This window comes from Bombina bombina, chromosome 1 (assembly GCF_027579735.1).
Source record: "Bombina bombina isolate aBomBom1 chromosome 1, aBomBom1.pri, whole genome shotgun sequence".
Lineage (NCBI taxonomy): Eukaryota > Metazoa > Chordata > Amphibia > Anura > Bombinatoridae > Bombina > Bombina bombina.
Genome location: NC_069499.1, coordinates 137,657,321 through 137,677,486, shown reverse-complemented (window position 1 = coordinate 137,677,486; position 20,166 = coordinate 137,657,321). Strand labels below are relative to the sequence as shown.

General features: G+C 38.7%; 1 protein-coding gene across 1 annotated transcript in view; it reads left to right on the top strand.

The window, feature by feature from the left end:
- The first annotated feature begins 8,482 nt into the window (after positions 1 to 8,482).
- Positions 8,483 to 20,166, top strand: part of FRMD6 (FERM domain containing 6) — a 456,357-nt gene continuing 444,673 nt past the window's right edge. The window contains exon 1 of the mRNA XM_053697622.1: positions 8,483 to 8,663. The gene's annotated coding sequence lies outside the window, so the exon portion shown is untranslated. The remainder of the gene's footprint in view (positions 8,664 to 20,166) is intronic.

Below are 20,166 nucleotides of genomic sequence, written 5' to 3'. Positions count from 1 at the left end.
CATTTCACAAGTACTTTGTCAAAATAATGTCCTTTATAGTTCACAGGGACAAATGTCTTTAAACACACACACCAGCTTCTCCAGCTGGGTAGTAACTCTCTCCTAGGCTTAAGTTAGGCTCCTATTTAAACCCTCACAGCTTCTAAATTAACCACACCTGTGATTAGCTGCTTAATCAAAACAACCTGAACTGGACAGCTTCACAGCTGTCTGGGATAATGGCCCACACTCTCTCCAATTATCCCAAACCCTAGGGACCCAGAAAACTATTTACCAACTGCGTAATCAAATACACGCTCTCTCTCCCTGGGGTTTTAACTGAAAGGAGAAATACCATGTACAATGCTTGGTATTACATATCTTCCATTTGTAACCAGGCCTTGCTTTCTGTCACATATCCTCCCCCCAGCTCATACCCAGTGGGTTGAGCGACCATGGACATTAACAAATGTATCCGAGACAAACTATCAGCATTGCCCTGCAAAAGACCAACCCTGTGCTTAACAGTAAAATTAAAGGGTTGCAAGCTAAGAAACCACCTAGTAACCCTTGTATTTGTTTCCTTATTCTGGCTCATCCATGTGAGAGGAGCATGATCTGTTATTAATTTAAATTTTCTTCCCAACAAATAGTACCTAAGGGTCTCTAAAGCCCACTAAATGGCAAGGCATTCTTTTTCATCTATAGAATAGTTATTTTCCTGTGGGATAAGTTTTCTGCTTAGGAAAAGGACAGGATGCTCTTCTCCCTGACACTCCTGCGAGAGAACTGCTCCTAAACCAACATCAGAGGCATCTGTTTGTACAATAAAATCTTTAGAGAAATTGGGGGTTACCAAAACTGGATGGGCACAAAGGGCATCTTTCAAATGCTTAAAAGCTTGTTCTGCTTCTGGAGACCATTTTATCATAATTGGGGCCCTTGCTTTTGTGAGATCTGTCAAGGGTGCCGCAATTGTAGCGAAATTCGGGATGAACCTTCTATAATAACTAGTTATCCCAATAAAAGCTCTCCCTTCTTTTTTAGTTAGAGGCTGCGGACAGTTCTGTATGGCCTCTACTATTGTTGTCTGAGGTTTAACTAATCCTCTACCAATAGTATAACCCAAGTACTTAGATTCCTGTAAACCAACAGTACATTTTGCAGAATTGGCAGTTAACCCAGAGGACCGTATTGCATCACGTACTGCTTGAACTTTTGGAAGATGGGATTCCCAATCTGTACTATAAATTATAACATCATCCAAATATGCTGCCGCATAATGAACATGGGGTTTCAGAATTCTATCCATCATCCTCTGGAATGTTGCCGGGGCCCCATGTAAACCAAATGGCAACACCGTATACTGAAATAAGCCCTCTGGGGTTGAAAAAGCTGTCTTTTTCTTTGCTTGATTAGTGAGAGCCACCTGCCAATACCCTTTCGTTAAATCAATTGTAGTAAGATAACGTGCTTTTCCTAGCCTTTCTATCAACTCATCTACTCTAGGCATTAGATAGGTGTCAAATTTGGAAACCCAATTAAGCTTACGATAGTCATTACAGAACCTTAATGAACCATCCGGCTTTGGAACAAGCACGATTGGACTGTTCCACTTACTTTGTGATTCCTCAATTACCCCAGGCTTTAACATTTTTTCTACCTCCAGTTTAATGGCCTTTCTATGAGCCTCAGGGAATCTATTTTAAGGCAGAATTTCTTCCCTGGTTCTGTTATTATGTCATGCTTAATAACATTAGTTTTTCCCGATACCACAGAAAATACCTCTTTTTTTTCTCCTTGACCTCTTGCTTCTGATGTGTACAGATAGTGTTTCAGATATATTTACCTCTGGTTCAGTGACAGGGAGTTCTGTAGGTTTTAAGGCAACTAAAACTTGCCAAGGTTTTAACAGATTTATATGATGTATTTGCTCAGGTTTCTCCCTGGCTGACTTACTTTGTAATTTACATCACCCATTTTCTCAATTATCTCATATGGGCCCTGCCAAGTAGCCAAGAATTTATTTTCAACTGTAGGGACCAGAACTAACACCCTATACCTAGGTTGAAACACCCTGGCTCTAGCATTACGGTTATAGCTGTACTTTTGTGCTTCCTGTGCTTTTCCCATATGTTCCCTTACAATGGGCATGACAGCTTTCATACGGTCCTGCATTTGGGAAACATGTTCAATAACACTTCGATAAGGTGTTGTCTCTTGCTCCAATGTCTCTTTAACTATATCTAGTAGTCCTCTGGGATGCCACCCATATAACAGTTCAAATGGGGAAAAACCTGTAGAAGCCTGGGGAACCTCCCTGATAGAGAACATTAAATAGGGTAACAAAAGGTCCCAATTTCTCCCATCTGTGTCAATTACCTACCTTTCTTAGCATTATTTCCCATATGTTCCCTTACAATGGGCATGACAGCTTTCATACGGTCCTGCATTTGGGAAACATGTTCAATAACACTTCGATAAGGTGTTGTCTCTTGCTCCAATGTCTCTTTAACTATATCTAGTAGTCCTCTGGGATGCCGCCCATATAACAGTTCAAATGGGGAAAAACCTGTAGAAGCCTGGGGAACCTCCCTGATAGAGAACATTAAATAGGGTAACAAAAGGTCCCAATTTCTCCCATCTGTGTCAATTACCTACCTTTCTTAGCATTATTTTGAGAGTTTTGTTAAACCTTTCCACTAAACCATCAGTCTGAGGGTGATATACTGAGGTCCTTAGTTGTTTTTGTTGAAATAATCTTTATTGTCAAAAAGGAAGACAAGAGACATATCTAATACATCATGCCCTTAGTTCAGATAAACATATTTATATTCATTGTTACAGTCTCAGGACCTCTTATCATGTTCGATAAAGTTTTATAATTCCATATATCTGTCTCAAACAACATGAAAAAGAGTTGGAGGATGAAACAACTTCTCTCAGCAATTAGTATATCCATCCGGCTTTCCCAATGTATCTCCATCATTACTGAAATCTCTGAAAGTCCATAGAGTCCTAGGAAAAGCTCCCACCTACTGAAGTTGCCTTCAGGCATAGGAAATATATGAGGTCCTGTTTATTTTCCTGAAGTAGGAACGAAATTATCTATAGTCTTCCTTCCCCTCCCTTTTCTAATGTGTTTTCCTTTTATTTTAATAATTATAAACATTAAACATAAACTTTTGAAACTGTAAAGCAATAAACTCATAACTGTATAACCTTTCCCATTGAGCAGAGAGAGAACCATCAAATTGTATCTAAGATGTATATAAGTTCCCCATAAAAGACTTAGTGGCAATAAGTTTAGGAGAGATCCCCTATCGTGTTATAACTCTTGAAAGACTTAAATTTCCCTTATCTCACTTCTATCTCTGTTCATGATCCAGTGGACCCAAATCTTTTGGAAATGTGTTGTTGTATCCTGCAACCAAGAGGCAGATTCTGACATAGCATATATATTATCTAACCTGTTAATCACTTCTGACCACGTTGGTGAACCTGTTCTCCAGTGTTTGGCTATACATATCCTCGTGGTTGTACAAAGTATATTTATGAATATATTGGTAGCTAAGTTTAAGGATTCATCTGCAACATGCAAGAGGGCCTGCACCGCCGTTAGCGTCATAGTTTTATCTAATAGGATACTTATCAATTTAGAAAGTTTGTTCCAAATTTGTTTAATCTCCCCACATTCCCACCACATATGCATATCATTTCCAATTTCTGCACAACCTCTGTAACAGAGTCTACTTTTCTGCAATGTATAATGTGCAGTTCTTATGGGTGTAAGATACCACCTGTAAGATGTTTTAATAGAATTTTCGATAAGGTCTGCGCATATCAGCCCCTTGCTAATCCTAGAAAGTATTTGTGTCCATCTGTCATCATCATATGTTTCACCTAAGTCTCTTTCCCAATTCTCATGAAGCGGCAATTTGGAGCCTTTTTTTGCATCTTGTATTGCCAAGTACAGTTGTGATATTAGTTTTTTATTGCTACCTGGGGTTGCAATAATGCGTTCTGTTGTAGTGTATGGGTTTAATGGTTTGTTGTGTCTGTATTTGTATATTGTGGTGGATATCTGAAGATATAGGAACCAATGTAAGGTGTCCGGCTGAAGTTTATCTTTCAGTTGGGTGTATGTAAGCATTTTACCTTTATCTAAAAAGTCTGCAACTCTGTAGAGGCCCTTATTTTCCCACTTACATATTAGTGTTTGAAATTCTGCAGGAAGTATAGCACCCAGTGGTATTATCTTAGTACCCTTGGGTATGAGGCCTAGAGAAGATGTGAGGTATTTCCACATATGTTTGGACTCCTCTGTCACCTTGAGTTTGTATAGTGTTTTGTTTGTAGTGTTTGAGGTGTTCCAAACAATCGTGGCTGGATCATTCACCCCAGCTAAGTCTGCCTCTAGTCTAGTCCAAGTTATTTCTCAACAGTTTTTGCTTATCAGCGTAATTTGTGACAACCTAGCTGCCTGATAGTAGTCTAACAAATTGGGCACCCCCACTCCCCCCAGCTGTTTGTGTTGTTTTAATAGTTGGGAGGCTATTCTAGCTGTTTTGGGTCCTCGTAGGAACCTAATTAGGTCCATCTGGAGATCTGCTAGCTCTCTTTGCGGTACTTTGATTGGTAATGCTCTGAAGAGATATAATATTCTCGGTAGAATATTCATCTTTATAATCGATAATCTGCCATAACAGGAGAAACACCCCCTCCTCCATCTACCCAAATCCCTTCTTACGGTCATAAAGATCTCAGTATAGTTTGCCTTATAGAGTCCCTCTAGTGTGTTTGTTATGATGTTAACTCCCAAGTATTTGATATATTTTTTAGCCCACTTAAAGTCAAAATTCGCTTCTATCAACTTACAAGAATGTAGTGGTAGTGTCAGTGGTATAGCCTCACACTTATCTGAATTTATTTTGAAGCCTGAGATTTTTGAAAATTCATCAATGACTTGATATAGATGAGGGAGTGATCTTAAAGGTTTCGTCAATGTAAGCAAAATGTCATCCGCAAATAAGGTGAGTTTATATTCTTCTTTGTTAATTTTTACTCCGGTAATGTCTTTTGCTCCCCTGATATAGGCCGCTAAAGGTTCTATGCTTAGTGCAAATAATAGAGGAGATAGCGGGCAGCCCTGACGTGTCCCATTTAATATTTTAGTTGGCCTAGACTGATGGCCCGTTGCTCTGATAGTTGCTGTTGGGTCTGAATACAGGTTTTTAATAGCCGCCATGAATTGTCCTTTGAAACCCATGAATGTTAGTGTCTCAAACATATATTCCCAGTCGACCCTATCAAACGCCTTCTCTGCATCCAGAGATAGGAGCAGAGAAGGCGTTTTTGTCCCCACCAAGTATTCCACCAGAGACACCGTTCGTCTCACATTATCTGGGGCTTCCCTTTCTTTTATGAATCCTACCTGGTCGGGATGTATCAATGAGGGTAGATATAATTTGAGTCTATTTGCTAAAATTTTTGTAAAAATTTTTAAATCTTGGTTAATCAATGAGATCGGCCTATAGTTTTGGTATTTTTTGGGATTCCTTCCTGGTTTGGGTATAACCACTATTTTGGCCTGCAATATGTCCTGTGGGATACGGGTACCCTGCATGATGTCATTGCAGAATTTGTGCAAGTGGGGGACCAGACATTTTTTAAATACTTTATAATATTCACCTGAGAACCCGTCAGGACCCGCCGCCTTGCCTATTTTAGTCCTTAGTTGTTTTATGCCAAACAACTTACACATTTCTTTTGTAACCCTGGACATAAATGGAGTTCCTTGGTCTGTCAAAATATCCTTAGGTATCCCGACCCTGCTAAACATTAGCATGAGTTCTCTTGCTATGGATTTTGCAGAGCTGTTACAAAGGGGAACTGCCTCAGGATAGTGTGTAACATAATCAAGGATTACCAATATATACTGATGTCCTCTAGCAGATTTAACCAGCAGACCCACCAAGTCCATAGCAATACTTTCAAAAGGCACTAAAGGGTTACGAAAATCTTTAGCAGGAGCTGTAAGTTGACACTTAGGGAATGAAGCACAATAATCTTTGATGGCTACAAATATCTTTGGCCAATAAAACCTTTTAAGAACTCTCTCTTTGGTTTTCTAAACTCCCAAATGCCCCCCTTAGAATGTGGTTATTTGCAAGATTTAATACAGTGTTTTTAAAAGTCGGGGGCACCAAATGTTGTTTAACAAGGTCTGTTCCTTTTTTTCCTACATGCTATACCAAATCATTATCTGCTTCGAAATAAGGATAGGGTAATACATTTCCTGGCTGTGTCACAACATCATTCATAACCCTGATATTATTTCTTGCCTCTACCAATGTTGGATCCTCACATTGGGCTTTTTTAAAATTACCAGGACCACCAACCAGATCTATCAAATCATCAATATTTTCTGAGCTAGTACTCGGTATTTCATTACTCTGAAAAGGTTGATCACTTACTAATACAGGTATAGGGCAATAAATCTTATTTTTCTCCTTTTCAACGGAAACCCCTTCCAAATCAATTTCAGAAAAAGGAAATACATAAATATCAGTAGTTTACATATTTCTGGAGATTCCCATAACTCCAAAAATTATGTAAAATCTCTCCCTATCACCACCTCATGGAGTAAATTTGGTACTACACCCACACAATATTTTACTGAGTCTCAATCTCCACCTCAGCTGTAGGATATTCACGTTTATCTCCATGAACACAGATAATTCCCATTTTTTCCCCATAATCTAATATTGCATCAGGTTTTATAGATTTAGCCACTAGTGTGACCATACTTCCTGAATCAAGCAAAGCCCTAAACACTTTACCATTAACCTTCACAGTACACTAATGGGAATCATTATTAACAGAGCTGTTGCTATTAGACAATAGTGAATGTGCAACATTACAGTCCATAAATTCATCTTTATCACAGTATCTAGCAATATGACCAACCTCATTACATTTAAAACATCTTACAGGTTGGTTATATTTAAATGTTCCCTTAATTCCTGGGCAAATGTCTGTGTTTTGCATTTACACCTGCTGCTCTCCTATCCCCTTTATCCCCTGAACAGTCTTACCAGTTCTTCTAGAGTTCTGGGACTTGGGATTGCAGGGCTGATCCACTGAAGACTGTTGCAAAGCTTCTCCTGAAGCTATAAATCTTTCGACCAACACAATCAACTGGTCCGCTGTTTGAGGATCACCTTGATTAATCCACGCTGAAACCAGTCCATCTTCAGTAGTTCCATTATTTTGGTAGCCGAATTAACCTCTGGTTGCAGCCACTTCCTGGCAAGATGTGTAAGGTGTGCACTCATTCTTTTCCACCTGGAGATATTGAGGATTTAGTTCCAGACCACCACAATAAAGCGAATATAGCAATAACGTCACACAATTTTTTTGTTTCCCAGTGCATATAAAAATATATTTACACTATACTGTGGTCTTTTAAGTGTGCAATAGCATTATGCCTCAAAAAACAATTTACATACCTTAATTCAAAAATACTAACCATCACCTGAGCCTTCAGTAAGTCATAATCTTTTTGCTGGTGTTGTATACATCGATAGGTATGTGTATATATGTGTATTCATGTGTATTTATATGTTTATATGTTGGAAAAAATGGTGCAGATAGACTTGCTCGATACGGGGTTGCCACAAACCTTCAATTTGTAAAAAGACCAATATCTGCGAAGTGCATTAAAATGAGGTATGTCTGTATATAGACATACATATATATTACATACAAATTTATACAGGTATATATATATATATATTTTTTTTAAGCATTGTGAATATCAAGGAGCATAGCATAAAAGCATATCTACCTGCTAAAAATCATATATATATATATATATATATATATATAATATATATATGTATATACTGTGTATATATATATATATATATATACAGTATATACATATATTGTCTGTACTAGAACACTGTGTAAGCTAAGTATTCCTCTGTGTTGTGCTGTACTTTAAAGTTGAAATCTCTCATGCAATATTTTCTAGTATTAGGCTTAAGAGACAGGTGCGTACACATGTGTCACTCAGCTTGTGTAATGCAGAGGGCCTGTGCCCATATTAGGAAAGCTGCATTCTTGCTCTGCAACTAACCCAAGTCTCTCCTTCCTTAAGAAGCAAGTCAAAGCATGATTTTCTCAATCTATTCATCTATACTTTAAAACAAAAAGAAAAAAAAGAAAAAATGATTGTGCGACGTGGGTTTTACAAAGTTATCTCGTGTGTACAATTGGTAAACAGCAGGTGTGAGTTCTTCTGATTTGAAGAATTAAGCCGGCATTTTCTCTGTACCTGGAAATACTACAATCCAATCCATCGTCTTCAGCATCAGTCTACCCATAGACAGGTAAGGGCATGTGGCTCTATGTAAAAAGGGCATGTCTGCTATGTGAACAACTTGTTATAAGCATTGCGCAATAGTTTTTTTAACATAAGGGGAAATGCAGTAAAATATTTCAAGAGCTCTTTTAATTTTCTGGTGGAGAAAAGGCATAAAGTACTATACAATACAGTGCTTTTTATGGGTAACAACTACATTTTAAGAAGACGAGACTAACGACACGGAGAGAAGAGATGGATTTGCAAATCTGATATGAACTAATCTCAATGTTCTTCAAAGACAAGACTCCAAAAGGTGAGAAAATTATGTTTTATTTATTAATGTTCTAACAGTGCTGATCTGTCATTTGAAATTGCTGAACCTTCCAGTGTCTGATGTCATTTACTTGGTTATTTCCTACAACAAATCATAATATTAATTTTGCATGTTATCCCATTAAGACCAATTGAATTTATTTTAGTAACAAGTTTATTAAAGAGCCTGGAAAATGATATTTGCTACACTAATGCATAACACATCAAAGCATGATTAGTATAACATTAATGAAATACAACCTTTTCTTCATCATTGATATTCTTTTTATTAAATTCTATAAATTATTGGAACAAGGAGAAAGCAAGATAATTAAAGTAGTTTATCATTGTTATGAGTCTTTTTTTTTTTGCATTTTAAATACTAGACTATGAACCAAGATGTTAAAGTTTTTGTAAACTCTTGTTATTACAGAGAATCTGCAAATTGCCTGTAATCTGTGGTGTCTGGGTGTAATTTACAGTGAATTTGAAATAAGAACTTGATCATAGGTGAGATGTTTTATTAGAGTAAAATCATCAAACTACAGTGTTGGCAAGATCATAAACAGAGGTATAATGTCATGATTGCCTCCGTTCATCGCCGTGTCGCAGCGGCTCCCGGAACTTCTCTGTGTGTCTGACGTCATGTTGCTTAGCAACATGACGCTTTCTCGACACACCCCTCTGATGACGGTTACGCTCCTGCCTTTAAACCACGGCGGGAGATCTGAATCTGGGCCCGTTTGTTTGTTTCCCTTTGGAGTGTGAGTACCGTATCAATTCTGTTCTTTTGTGTACCGACTTCTGCCTGCCTGACCAAGCCTCATGCCTAAACCCTACTTGCTGATATTTGGATGTTGACTTCTGCCTGCCTGACCTTGCCTGTAGCTTTTACCCTTTTGCTGATACTTGGATGCCGACTTCTGCTTGCCTGACCTTGTCTTTTGCCTATACCTTTTGCTGATATTTGGATGCCGACTTCTGCCTGCCTGACCTTGCTTTTGCCTTTACCTTTAAACCTTTTCTTTGATAAACAAAACCTGCTTAAAGGGACATTTTACTTTTACAAGCTGCAAAAGAGAACTTTGCCTTTCTGTTTGTTATAAACCTGCTTAAAGGGACATTTTACTTTTACAAGCTGCAAAAGAGAACTTTGCCTTTCTGTTTGTTATAAACCTGCTTAAAGGGACATTTTACTTTTACAAGCTGTACAAGAAACTGTGCCATTCTGTTTGTTCTAAACCTGCTAAAAAGGGGACATTTACTTTTACAAGCTGCAAAAGAGAACTTTGCCTTTCTGTTTGTTATACACCTGCTTAAAAGGGTCTTTTACTTTTACAAGCTGCAAAAGAGAACTTTTCCTTTGTTTTACAAGCCTGCTAAAGAGGACCTTTTTTCAGAAGCTTCAAGTAAGAGCATTTCCTTTTTGTTCTTTGTACTACTTAAAGGGACGTTTTATCCTTTGTGGCTTTCCTGCATTCTGGAACAATATTCATTTTAGTTATCTTCTAATCTGCTTCCTGAGTGGGTCACGTCCTGGATATTTCTCAGTGTGCTAGCGTGTGCTTTCAATTCACGCTAGCAGTTGGGTTACATCCCGGATTGATTCCAGAGCGGCTGACATTACAAACGGGCCACAAAAATGGACCCCACTGAATTATCTATGGCCGTGGCTCACCAGGGACAGCTCTTGGGTTCTCATGCCACTCACTTGCAGTCTCTGGACACTAAACTTGATCAAATTACTGCTCTATTACAAAATCTGGTTGCTACCGCACCTCCCAATCCTAATCCCAATCCAAATCCGATTGAGGCATTACCTCCTCCGATTCCTAACAATCAGTCTCAGGTACAACTAAGTCCCAGGATACCTCTTCCGGATAAATATGATGGGAATCCTGAAGAATGTAGAGGCTTTCTGAATCAATGCCGTCTTCATTTCCGAAATAGCCCTACTCTCTTTGCTACTGCCTCTTCTAGAATCACATTTCTTATTTCCTTAATGAAAGGAAAAGCCTTGGCTTGGGTATCACCTTTGCTAGAAAAGAATGATCCTATACTGTTGGATGTTGATACATTTCTATCTACATTCTCAAACGTATTCGATAAACCTGGAAGGTCATCCGCTGCTGAAGCTACTCTCCTGGATTTACGTCAAGGAAATCAACCAGTCTCTCAATATGCTATTGAGTTCCGCACCCTTGCCTCTGAAACCACTTGGAATCAGGGAGCACTCAGAGCCGCTTTCCGTAAAGGACTTTCTGAGCGTCTCAAGGATGAATTGGTGTATCGTGAACTTCCAGAGTCCTTAGAAGCCTTAATAAATCTCTGTATCAGTCTCGACGCCAGGTTTCGTGAACGCCAACAAGAAAAGGATAGAACACAGAGGACTTCAACTCGAACTCCTTTTCGTTTGGCTCCTCGTTTTTCTAATCCAGTCACTCCAGTCTCTCCTACTACTGATCAGGCTGAACCCATGGAAGTAGGAAGTATAAAATTAACTGAGACTGAACGCTTGAGAAGACGGACTCTTGGCTTATGTCTGTACTGTGGCCTTAAAGGGCATTTATTAAGGGATTGTCCTACTAGGCCAGTAAAAGCCAGGGCTTAACTCTAGTCCAGGGAACTGAGTTAAGCCAAAATAGTGGTCATTCCCTATACAAGAAACTCTTTGTTCCAGTAACTCTTCTAATTGGACATAAGAAGATCTATACCCAAGCTCTAATTGATTCTGGTGCTGGAGGTGTGTTCATTGACTCTACATTTGTTTCTACTCATTCTATACCCTTACTAAAGAAGGAGTATTCCATTTCAGTCTCTACGGTCAGTGGAGATCCTTTGGGTTCTGGATACATTCAGTTTTCTACTCAACCCTTACTCCTCACCGTAGGAATACTTCATTCCGAGACAATTTGTTTCGATGTCATTCCCACTCCGCAATTTCCCATTATCTTGGGATTACCCTGGCTCCAGATTCACAATCCCATTTTTTCTTGGACTTTCGGTGAACTCACTTCCTGGGGATCTACATGCCAGACTAAATGTCTTCAAAAGATTACTAAGTTACCACTCACTATTGCTCTCACAGTTGAAACTCCGGAATCCTTACCTATGCATTATCATGACTTTGTGGATGTTTTCTCCAAAAAAGAAGCTGAACGTCTTCCTCCTCATCGCCCTTTTGATTGTCCCATTGATCTCCTTCCTGGGGCTGCCTATCCTCGAGGCAAGACATATCCACTTTCTAAACCAGAAAACATGGCTCTGGAAGAATATATAAAAGACAATCTGGCTAGAGGATTTATTCGGCCCTCCTCTTCCCCTGTAGGGGCTGGTTTCTTTTTTGTGGGAAAAAAGGATGGCGGATTAAGACCCTGTATTGATTATCGTGGATTGAATCAGATTACCATCAAGAACAGTTATCCCCTGCCCCTTATTCCTGAACTTTTTACTTATCTTCAGGGAGCCACCATTTTCACCAAACTCGACCTACGTGGTGCATACAACTTGATCCGTATACGCAAAGGAGATGAGTGGAAGACTGCCTTTAACACTCGATTTGGGCATTATGAATATTTGGTCATGCCCTTCGGGCTATGCAATGCTCCGGCGGTTTTCCAGCATTTTGTAAACGAGATCTTTCGTGATTTTTTGAATATTTTTGTTATCATATACCTGGACGACATCTTAATTTTTTCTCAGAACCACCAGGATCATGTGCACCACGTCAAGAAAGTACTTCAACGTCTAAGAGAATTCCATCTGTTTGCTAAACTGGAGAAATGTTCTTTCCATCAAAAATCCATACCCTTTCTGGGTTATGTAATATCGGCATCTGGATTCGAAATGGACCCTACTAAACTTTCTGCCATTTTGGATTGGCCTAGACCTGATTCTTTGAAGGCTTTACAACGTTTCCTAGGCTTCGCCAATTATTACAGAAAGTTCATCAAGAATTTTGCTACTATTACTTCTCCTCTTACTTCTCTCACTAGAAAAGGACAAAACTGTAAAGTATGGCCGTCTGAGGCTATAGAAGCTTTTGAATCTCTCAAAGAAGCTTTTTCCTCAGCTCCTATCCTTCGTCATCCAAATCCTGAGTTTCAATTTATTCTGGAGGTGGATGCTTCCTCTGTTGCTGCTGGAGCTGTTCTGTCTCAACGAATACCAGAGACTGGAAGGATTCATCCTGTTGCTTTTTTCTCTAAAAAATTCACTCCTTCCGAATTTAACTATGACGTAGGGAATAAAGAGTTGCTTGCCATCAAAATGGCATTGGATGAATGGAGACATTGGCTGGAAGGTACTTCTTTGCCATTTACTATACTTACTGATCATAAGAACCTTCTGTATCTCCAAACAGCCAAACGATTAAATTCCAGGCAAGCACGCTGGTCATTATTCTTCTCTCGGTTTCACTATAATTTGTCTTACATACCTGGTTCAAAAAATATTAAAGCAGACGCACTTTCCAGACAATTTCAAGATACCCCAGTTCCTGAGTCTGGTACCATTCTCCAACCTCATGAAGTCATTGCCCAGTTAACAACTTCTTGGTTACAAGAATTACAGTCCGCTCAAGAGCATCTTCCTTTGTCCTGTAAACCTCCCGATGGTTTACTCTTTGTTCCTGAACGCCTTCGTTCCAAGATTTTATTTTGGGCTCATGATAGTCCCCTTTCTGGACATCCTGGCATCAGTATTACCACTCGAAACCTCAAACAACATGTCTGGTGGCCTACACTCTCTCAAGATGTGAAGGATTACGTCTCAGTATGCACACAATGTGCCATGAACAAAACTCCACGCCAACTTCCTTCAGGATTACTCCAACCATTGCCTATACCTCACCAGCCTTGGACTCATGTATCCATGGACTTTATTACCGATCTTCCCTTGTCCACTGGGAACAATACTATCTGGGTGGTGGTCGACAGGTTCACTAAGACTGCTCATTTTGTACCCTTGCCAGGATTACCATCTGCCAAAAGACTCTCTGAACTTTTTATTCTACATATTGTAAGAATCCATGGATTTCCTCTAGATATTGTTTCAGATAGAGGGGTACAATTTGTTTCTCGATTTTGGAGGTCACTTTGTAAACATTTTGGAACTACTATATCTCTCTCTACTTCTCACCACCCACAATCGAATGGTCAGACTGAAAGAGTAAACCAGTGTCTTGAAACATATCTTAGACATTATGTGGATCATTATCACTCTAACTGGACTTCTTACCTTCCTTTGGCTGAATTGGCTCATAATGCCCGGTACAATTCCTCCCTTCAGACTTCTCCTTTTCATGCAGCTTACGGATATCAGCCTAGAACATTCCCTTTGCATACTTCCTCCACAGTGAATCCTGCTTCTGATCTTACAGCCCGAAGATTAACTCGACATTGGCAGAAGATACATCGTATTCTTTCTGTAACTTCTAGACGTTACAAGTTCTTTTCAGATCTTCGACGGAAGAAGGCTCCCAAATATCGCCCTGGTGATAAAGTTTGGATTTCCTCTCGATTTCTTCGCCTGAAACAACCTTCTAACAAATTGGGACCACGATATGTGGGTCCTTTCCGAATACTGGGTCAGGTGTGTTCCACTGCTTATCGGGTGGCTTTACCCAAGTCTCTCAAAGTCCATCCGGTATTCCATGTTTCTCTTTTAAAACCTGTGATGATTAACAGGTATTCTAAGCCTTTTTCTAAACCTCCACCGTTATTGGTGCATGGACATCCTGAGTTTGAGATCAGCCATATTCTAGATTCCAAGTTGCGGGGCAAGAAATTGTATTATCTCATTCATTGGAAGGGTTATCCAGTCACGGAACGTTCTTGGGAACCTGCTCATCAAGTAAATGCCCCTATTTTGGTCAAGACCTTCCACAAGACTCATCCTGATAGACCTGGTCCTGTCCCCCGGAGGGGTCCTTGAGGAGGGGGGTGCTGTCATGATTGCCTCCGTTCATCGCCGTGTCGCAGCGGCTCCCGGAACTTCTCTGTGTGTCTGACGTCATGTTGCTTAGCAACATGACGCTTTCTCGACACACCCCTCTGATGACGGTTACGCTCCTGCCTTTAAACCACGGCGGGAGATCTGAATCTGGGCCCGTTTGTTTGTTTCCCTTTGGAGTGTGAGTACCGTATCAATTCTGTTCTTTTGTGTACCGACTTCTGCCTGCCTGACCAAGCCTCATGCCTAAACCCTACTTGCTGATATTTGGATGTTGACTTCTGCCTGCCTGACCTTGCCTGTAGCTTTTACCCTTTTGCTGATACTTGGATGCCGACTTCTGCTTGCCTGACCTTGTCTTTTGCCTATACCTTTTGCTGATATTTGGATGCCGACTTCTGCCTGCCTGACCTTGCTTTTGCCTTTACCTTTAAACCTTTTCTTTGATAAACAAAACCTGCTTAAAGGGACATTTTACTTTTACAAGCTGCAAAAGAGAACTTTGCCTTTCTGTTTGTTATAAACCTGCTTAAAGGGACATTTTACTTTTACAAGCTGCAAAAGAGAACTTTGCCTTTCTGTTTGTTATAAACCTGCTTAAAGGGACATTTTACTTTTACAAGCTGTACAAGAAACTGTGCCATTCTGTTTGTTCTAAACCTGCTAAAAAGGGGACATTTACTTTTACAAGCTGCAAAAGAGAACTTTGCCTTTCTGTTTGTTATACACCTGCTTAAAAGGGTCTTTTACTTTTACAAGCTGCAAAAGAGAACTTTTCCTTTGTTTTACAAGCCTGCTAAAGAGGACCTTTTTTCAGAAGCTTCAAGTAAGAGCATTTCCTTTTTGTTCTTTGTACTACTTAAAGGGACGTTTTATCCTTTGTGGCTTTCCTGCATTCTGGAACAATATTCATTTTAGTTATCTTCTAATCTGCTTCCTGAGTGGGTCACGTCCTGGATATTTCTCAGTGTGCTAGCGTGTGCTTTCAATTCATGCTAGCAGTTGGGTTACATCCCGGATTGATTCCAGAGCGGCTGACATATAATATATATATATATATATATATATATATATTATAACTATATATAAGTATAAAAATATAACAATCAGCCTCAACCCTTTCTCTAAAAAACTGGTGACTACTTATGTACCCATGTAACATTGAGGAGGGAGATGAATATACATCGGATTTGGGAGCAGATTCACTATATTTACATACACTGATAACTGCTAAAGGTTTCAAAGTATATGGCAATAATTACATTGGCAACTTTTGCATTTGCTATAATTTTCTTGCATGAATGCACCATATATAGCAATGATTACTGTATCGAAAGTCAGTGCAATCCCACAAGGGTGTATACCTCCATAAGAGAGCTGCCTCATCAAGAAGTACTTCCCACCATACCTCCCTAGTGAGTGGGCAGATATGTAACTCTGTAATCTTTAACTACAGCTGCACTTTCATAACAATCTAAAGTGGAACTATAGTTCTATAACTTTTTCATGACCCCTCAATATAAAGACAGGGAAAAAGCTAAATTTTCTTACTCAGCCAGTTTCTCACTTCTCTGGGACTAGTGGATTAGTAAAACCTATATGTGTGTGTGTGTATGTATCACTATGGTTTACTAAGTTGTCCGCTGCAATCCATAAAATGTCAAAAACTGTGTATATATATACCGCATATATATATATATATATAATATGCTATTTATTTAACCCCATCAAAGGGAGAGAACTGCGGATCCAAAGCAGAAAGCATCCAGTATGCCAATTGATTGTGGCAGGCATATGACCACACTAATTACAGGCTGGAATTGTCTAGGGAGCTGTAGTGCTTGCAGCTCTTCAGTGGGGCATATGTGCCTAACCTCTTTGGGGGGTTAAACTCATAGAGTTCCAAAGCAACTAGTGCAAAAATTGCATGCTCTTATGAATGAAATCGCTTCATTTTTACAATACCATTTCCCTTTAAGTATGATGAAATTTACCTGAGCCTGCAACATTTTTCACAGTGATTGGTTGCATCAGTACCTAACTTGCCACAGCAAAAACCCAGGAACATGTAACAGTAAACTGCTTTTAATTTACAAAACCTTCTAAACTGTGCCAACAAAATGGCAATGTTGTTTCTTTTGCAGTGCACTGCTTAACTGATGAAAAATGCTATGAGTTTAACTTTAAGTACTGAATTGCAAAACATATGCAAAATATATTTTTTATTGCAAAGTTTGAAGAGTTTTGCAAATCCAGAGCAGCCCACAGATGCCCTCTTTAAACTCCTCCATACTATGGTTACTTTCCTTTGTGGTTTACCATTAGGGGAGCAACTGAACTTGTGCATTGCACAAAGTAAACTCTGCATAGAATGTAACTGAGTTAGGGGAACTGTAGCATACTTTACTATGCATAATGCACCCAGTCTCCAGCCTCAGGGGAGGAGAGGGGAAAAACCACAATTTTCAAACATAAATTATAGGAATAACAGGCAAGATAAATAATTAATGTATATTTATTTTGACTACATGACCCCTATCAGTGAGTGCTTTCTTTTATTGTGGGTTAAAGGGACACTGTACCCAAAAATTTAATTTTGTGATACAGATTGAGCATGACATTTTATGCAAATTTCGAATTTACTCCTATTATCAAATTTTCTTCATTCTCTTGGTATCTTTATTCGAAATGCAAGAATGTAAGTTTAGATGCCGGCCCATTTTTGGTGAACAACCTGGGTTGTCCTTGCTGATTGGTGGATAAATTCATCCATCAATAAAAAAGTGCTGTCCAGAGTACTAAAACCAAAAAAAAAGCTTAGATGCCTTCTGTTTCAAAAAAATGATAGCAAGAGAACGAAGAAAAATTGATAATAGGAGTAAATAAGAAAGTTGCTTAAAATTGCATGCTCTTTCTGAATTACAAATGAACAAATTTGGTTTCAGTGTCCCTTTAATGTTGCAAATGGAGTTGTGTGTGTTTTGCAATTGTATAGAGTGGTGTTTAATTTTAAATAAAAACTAATTTTTTAAAAGGCAATTTGCTTTGCGCAGAACTGAGGACAAAATTATTACTGTTTATTCAATGTGTATTATCAGTCAATCTGTAGGTGTTGATCATTTATGAAGGGCCTTTAGCTGTTGAATTAAATGTGTCTATATTCTTGTGAATATTTAGTTGAAAGCTTGTGGTCTGGCGGATTGTGATTTTATAGAGCGCTTTTTCCAATATCCAATGTTTTCCAATACCCGACATTTATCGAGTACATAAATGCTATTATAGCTTGCAATGTGATTGTTCTGATAATAAAAAATGAGGAGGAGAAAAACAGACAAAAATAAAATTGTTTTTGACAAGATTGAAATAAATCCCTTTACCAGGGATTTAATTAAACTTTCATTGTTCAGATAGAGCACTGTTTTATTGAAACAGTTTTTTTTATTATCAAATTTACCTCGTTCTTAGTATCCTTACATTGCAACTTAGTGCCTTTCCATGAGGGAATATATCTAGATAGTCTGAGGAGTGTGCATGGGAAGGAACTACATTTCAACAACGGATACAGCGAGAATAAGATACATTTAATAACATAAATACATTGGAAAGGTATTATATAGAATTGTACACTTAATATGAATCATAAATGTTTAATTTTGACCTTCAATGCCCCTTTAAGTCATATCCTCTGACTTCCTTTTGCTTTTCTGTTCACTGCCAAGCTAAAATACATATCTCTCCTCTAGCAGGTCCTTGGCAGAGGTAGAATAATCTTGTCTTTGGTTTGGCTTGTATTAGGGCCATTACATTAAAGCCTACCAGGTGTGCTCCAGTCACCACTGGAGATCAGAAAGACCCTTTTAATAAAATAAAAACATGTTTTAAAAGGAAGAAAGGTAGAATACTTAATATCAGAATGAAGTTGGGATAAACTGCATTACATTTCTACTAAACTGCAAAGGTTGTTGATAGAGTGTAGAACATTAACAAATTGCTCCTGAAACAATAATTTTGATAGTGTATCTTTTTATTTTCTAAGAAATTCTTAGAGATTAAATTGTAAAATGATGTACATAAACAGTATAATTAAAAATAAACTAAAATACAACTTTATAGCATTTGCAATGCATTTCTAGGCTTAATAAGCAAATCAATATAAAGTTAAGGAACTGATATAGCAACCTAGATTAAATATGACTTTAGATAGACCTCCATTGAAAGAAATATGTAAAAGTCCTGTGTTTTGTGTAACTGCTTCAGTAAAACATGATCTTATCCCAGATCTACCATAACTCACAACATGGCTGGGGTATGGTCATTTTGACTCTAGGTAGAGTAAAAGTAGTTCAGAGTTGGAGTCTGTGGGTGAAGCATGGGTATGAGGCTTGCAGTGTTTGTCTACAGACCTGTTCTCCATAGGCCTTCCCACATTTGCAGCAGACACCAGGACACAGTCCTCACATCAGCATGTATTGGTCCTTGACCTCACCCTCTGGCTGTTGTGCAATAAAATCTGTTATTGGAGACAGCACCTCAGTATCAGACTACCCTGCTGCCAGAAGCCTCTGTTGCTGTGCCTTACTACTTCATATTCTGTGCTCCCTTACAGTCATGTGTTCTCTACCAGCACCTTGACTGCTGGAATTATTTTTGTCCTTTGACCTTTCTCATCTGTCTGACTGGCCTCCTGACTTGACCTTGACTCTAACTTTAACTCTGCACCATGACTGTCCCTCAGCACTGTCTGTTAAGCTGGAATTTACCATATTATGAGCCCCTTTAACTACACCTTCTCTAATGGTCCTGTCTCACTTTAGCCTTACTTTGGCAGCGGCGCATATAAGTGCAAACTATTTGCTGTATCTGGATTCCAGGTACTTCAGATCTTAAATGTAACTCCCATTGGAGAGCCCAGGAGCCTGACTTTGTGGCCTGTGGGAGGAGTTGAGCATGTCTATGTGGAGTTTAGTGGACATGAATACGAGAAATAAGGACTATGGGACCGACAAGGTCCATACTGAAAAATGTAAGACAGTTGTAAGCTCAGTAATATAGGGATTAGAGATATTTGTTTCATTGTTTTATAGCCCTTTGAATGTATTATTTAGTGGAATCTAAGAACATCTACACATACTACATATTCTCAATGTGTGCTAAAAATATATGAAATAACTGAATATAAAATTCTTTTTGGTGCAACCCACACAGAAATTACTGAATTCATGCACAGAATGGCCTTCTCCTGCTGGTACTTTGTATAGAATATCAATGTAAAAGAAATAAACTTTCTAATTTACAATTCATTCCTGCGTGTTCTTTCTATGTCATCTGACAGTAGCCCTTTAAATTCCTGATGTGGGATCTCTAGAATGTGTGCTATTTTTAGACATACCATTAACATTCACTGGAAAGACAGATCCCCCTTTGATAAATTCTCTTCATAAATGATTTTCCAGTCTAACAATTGTGTCTGAGACATTGCAAATCATTAGAGCTTTCCTACAGAGATAGAGATTGTGAATGTTAGAGTATTGTTAAATTCCTACAGGGAAACG